Consider the following 5,027-nt stretch of genomic DNA (forward strand, 5'->3'; position numbering starts at 1 on the left):
TGTAAACAGCAGGTGCTGAGAATAAGGAGAGAATGCTAGGTCAGGTGAGACTGGTTGGAAGAAAGGAGACCCCCAGCTGTCATTGAATCAACATAATTAAGCCCACTATGCTGTTTTCTGCTTGTTTGGGGGTGGGGTGAGGCAGGGTCTTAACAGCTAGTGCAGGCTAGCTGGGAACTTGTCCCACAGGTCTGGCTCACCTCCAAGTTTCCCCAATCCTCCTGCTTCTGCCCTCCTCATAGTTCTAGAATTATAGGTGTCCCACCAAGGCCAGCTTCCTTCTTTCTTTCTGAGGCAGAAGGGTGTTTTTCTTTTAATGAGCCTGGGAACCAAACCCAGAGCCTCTATTGTTCAGCTAGCTACTCCTTCAATACCAAGCAGGGACATTTCTTTTTCATATATGTAATTTTAAAATTGCATTTATTTTGTGCATGGGAGGTGTTAGATTGGGATTGATGGAGGTGACTTAACCTCTGCAGGGATGGGGTTGGGCATGTATGCCATAGCATTTGTGTGGAGGTCAAAGGACAATCTACAGGAGTATGTTCTCTTTCTGCAGGAGTGAGATAGTCAGGCTTGATAGCAAATAGCTTTATCTCTGAGCCATCTGGTCTGCCCTGGGATTTTTCAAGTACTCCTACTACTGATATTAACATGCACCCCCATGAAGTCTCCCCAGTTAAAATGTGCGACCCTTGTGTAACCATCACTATAGTTTGAATTTGAGAATGCTTTAAAAAATTGAACAACTTTATCTTCTGGAAAAGAATCTCTATGTCCCTTAGCAGTCTCCATTGCACAAGGAGAGGGTGATTTGGTTTGGGTTGGTTTTCTTTGAACCCCAGCTTGGCACAGTAGTGCCTGTCTGGTGATTGGCTGCTTGAATCTTTCCCACCCATTATGTTCTAAAAGAACATTTTACTGCAGAAAGATAATGAGTCAGGGCTGCACATCTATAGCTCAGTTGGTTTAGTGCTTGCTTAGCATGCATGGAGCCCCGAGTTCAAACCTCAGCACCTCATAAAAACAGCCCAGTGGCTCACATCTATAATATTCCAGTATTCAGGAGGTGGAGGAACGATCAGAAGTTCAAGATCAGCCTCAGTTCCATAACACATTTCAAAACAGAACGTATCTCAAAGAAAAGAAAAAAAGGCAAACCAAATCATGTGCCTAATAACCACCTATATTTCGAGGCAGGGACATAGATATGCACAGAAAGTAAAACAAAACTTCGGATGTGGCTCAGTTGGTAGAATGCTCACCTAGCATGCATGCAGTTCTGGATTTGATACCATATAAAATCAGGCAGAGGACCAGCAAGACAGCTCAGTGGGTACTAACGCTTGCTGGGAAAGCCTAGCAATCTGAATTATTTCACTGGAACCCACCGTGACTGACACACAGGATTATCCAGCACTTAGGAAGCAGAGGTGGGTGAATTTTCATGAATTCCAGACCAGCCAGAGCTCCATTGGGAGACCTTGACTCAAAAAAGCAAAACCACCACCCCCAACAACAAAAACTTCAGACCGGCAGCACCCCCACCAAAAACAACCTTAACTGCTGCGAATAGTACTTTCTACGTTTTCCCATATTCCACACTGTTGTCTATAACCTCACATTGTTTGGCACCAGATAGGTTGTTAATTATGTTACGTATTTTAGTACTTAAAATTAGCTAATTAATTTAAAAAAAAAAAATCTTCCCGTATGCCAAGCATTGCTATGGCACAGAACAAAACAGACTCAACTCCCAGGGCCTTGGAGAATGTCTACTGAAAAGAGACAATAAATATGATAAGTAAGGAAATTATCTTGTATAGTAGAAGAGGTTAGGCACACAGCAGGTGCTCAATTTGTGTTAGCTATTAATAGCAAGTCATTAACTCACTGAATGCACCTCCATATCCGGTTGGGGAAGGGCCCTCCAAGAGTGCACCATAATAGTGGTTGCCACACTTTTCACTAGAAACCAGGAGGAGTGGCAGTTCGGGGGCAGGTGGTGGGTTCCAGGGGTCCCTAGCAGATTCTGTAGAGTTTGTGGAAGTGAGGAGGGCTGGGGGCTGGGGGCTGGGGGGGGGCTGGGGGGCTTACCCACAAATGGATGAAGGTTAAGAAGAAAACTGAGCAGAGAACAGAGCTTTGGAGTATCCCAGCGTTTGGGGACCCAGAGAGGAAAAAGTCTGTAGAAACTCGGTGAGCCAAAGAACCAGGATGGCTTCAGTGACGAGACCCGAGGAGAAGAACCCAGGGGCTGGGGTAGTGGTGGTGGTGGAACAGGTGGAAAGGAGAGGTCAGGTTCTGGTTTATTATGAAGGTGGAACTGAACAGCTTTCTTTTAAGATTAAAAAGACAGGAGATCAGGAAAGAATGACTCTTAAATGTGGGACTAGAGCAGCTGTAAATCTAGGAGTGCTGTGATCAGAGGTGGGGATAAATACGAGAAGGGCGCCTCCCTATAAGGTGCTGGCGATTACCACAGTGCGGTTAGGAGCTCCGGGGAGGCCGAGTGAGCCCCCAATATGGCCACTCAACCTCATTTTTGTGATGTCGCAGGAAGGCTGGGGCTACAGTCTCCACGTCTTATTTTCACAAGGAACAGAGAAAATAATGAGGGGACTCCCCTCGGCAGGGACGGTAGAGACATCACAGATGGGGCTTCAGCTTTCTGCTCAAGTTACACAGAGCCCCTAACTGTGTAGAGTACTGCTGGAGCATCCCCAAAGAGCTCTAGGGACCCTGTGGTCACCGGCTTTGAGCCGCCTGAACCAGTCTCCTGGCCTCTCATCTCCGACCCAGGAAGGCAGGAGCCCCAAGAAGGCGAACAGAAGCAGGTTGGGCATACGCGGTCAAAGAGAGAGGGAAGGGTACGGAGTTGCTGCAAATGAGAGAGCTTGTGGCCCTTTCTCAGGGTTAGCTTGGAAAAGTCGCCTGGTCCCTGCACTTTTCCATGTCAGAATCAGGTGAGGTGTAAAAAGCTCGGGGTTGGAGACAGGCGACCCTAATCTATCCCTGAGCTCCCCCACTTCGGACTCAAGTTAGTCCGGTGGCCGTGGCTCCTTTCTCCTCCTCCCACCTCGAGAAACAGCCCTGCTTCCCGCTCACGCCGGGCACTCACTGAGGTGAAGCGACTGCGAGGCTCGCTCCCCCGACAAGGCAAGGAACGGGATGGGGCCCCTGGAACACCGCGCCAAAAGATGTCTGGCCCAGGAATGCCAGCGTCCCGCTTACCTGGAGTGGCGGTCCGCTGAGGGGCTGCAGGCGGCTCTGACTGGACAGTCTGGGGGTTAGGATGCTCCCTACCCCCAGCAGCGGCGGAGGGCGGGGATGTGGGCTTGCCCCTCCCACCTGCCCGACCCCTGACCCCCGCCTTCCCCCTCCGCCATCTCACAATGTGGAGAGCAAATGTGGGCGGGACCTCCACCTGCCCCTCTCTACACAGCACCCCCCCCTTCGGCCCGCCCCTCCCTCGCCTGGATTGCTTGCTTTAGAGTTGGTTCAGCTTGGGCTATTTGTGTGTGTATAGTGCTGTCAGAATTTGATCTGGAAGACCACATTTTGGAAAACATTTTGTATTTTTTTGACCCAGAGAACTTGTACAACTTCAGCTGGGTTTCTAGATAGCTCTGGACAGTAGGTTGTGTCTGTCCTGAAGGGAAAGATTGCAGCGGAAGGGCTATTTCGTGAGGACAGAAAACCTGACCTGAGGCAGAAGTGCAAGTTATAAATCCCTCAGACTCTCTTGCAGCTATGACAATCATAGGCTAGAATTCTGAGCAAGTATGGTGAGGCATTTGTAATACTTCCCCAAAGGCACTGGACTGGATTGTGATATAGCTCAGTTGGTAGTGTTTGCGAGGCATGTAGGCACTGCCTAAAATGTATGAAGTAGCACCCTGCTATCACCCCAGCAGTAAGGAGGTGGAAACAGAAGGCTCAAAAGTACAAGGTCAGGGCTGGAAAGAGGGCTCAGTGGTTAAAAGTACTGACTGCTCTTCCAGAGGATCTGGGTTCGATTCCCAGCACCTACATAACAGCTCAAAACCACCTGTAACTCCAGTTCCAGGGGATCTGTCACACTCTTTTGGCCTCTGTGACACCAGACACGTACATGGCGCAGAGATACACATGCAGACCAAACACTCATACAAATAAAATTTAAGAAGGATGTATAGGGGGCTGGAGAGATGCCTCAGTGGTTAAGAGCACTGACTTCTCTTCCAGAGGTCCCAGGTTCAATTCCCAGCACCCACATGCAGCTCATAACTGTCTGTAACTCTAGTTCTAGAGGACGTGACAACCATGGCAAAACACCAATGCACATAAAAAAAAAGGATGTACAGAATCAGAGTTTGAAGTCAGCCTGAGTTATGGGATCCTATCTAAACTGCTCTTTTCTTTTTGACTAGGTAAGTCTCTGGGATCAGCAGGTGACAATCAACAAAACTCCTAAACATCAGCCAAAGGAATTTCCAGATGTGGAATTAAACTCCAGAAAAGTCCTCTAGTTATCTAACTCTGGTAAATGGCACTGCATTCTTTCCCTCAGGATGCCAACCACAACCACTATATCCATGTTAAAATTGAGCCTTACCCTCACCAAGTCAATGAGACAGATGGGCAAACAGGCCCAGTGAAGCTACTTCCTGACAGTTTTCAGGCTGAGACTTCATTTGTCTTTGTTTTTAGTAGTTCTGAGTATCCTAGAACTTTGCTATATAGACCAGGCTGGCCTTGAACTCAGAGTTCCACCTGCTTCTAACTCCCAAGTTTAGGGATAAAAGGTGTGCACCACCATGCCTGGAGAGACTCCTACTTCTATTAAGGGCACTCATTTTCTCATGAATTCTATAATTTCCAGGGGAGCCAATCTAGCTGCCTGCCTTGATTTTAGGGTTTTGGGGGGGGGCAATGGATGGACAGTTGACTTGACGAAGACTCCCCCCAGCTCTCTTCTCCCCTCCCTTCCATCAGTTGTGCTGGCTAGAAATGAGGGTTTTTTCCAAATAAAAAAAAAAGCTTTC

This window comes from Cricetulus griseus, chromosome X (genome assembly GCF_003668045.3).
Source record: "Cricetulus griseus strain 17A/GY chromosome X, alternate assembly CriGri-PICRH-1.0, whole genome shotgun sequence".
Classification (NCBI taxonomy): domain Eukaryota; kingdom Metazoa; phylum Chordata; class Mammalia; order Rodentia; family Cricetidae; genus Cricetulus; species Cricetulus griseus.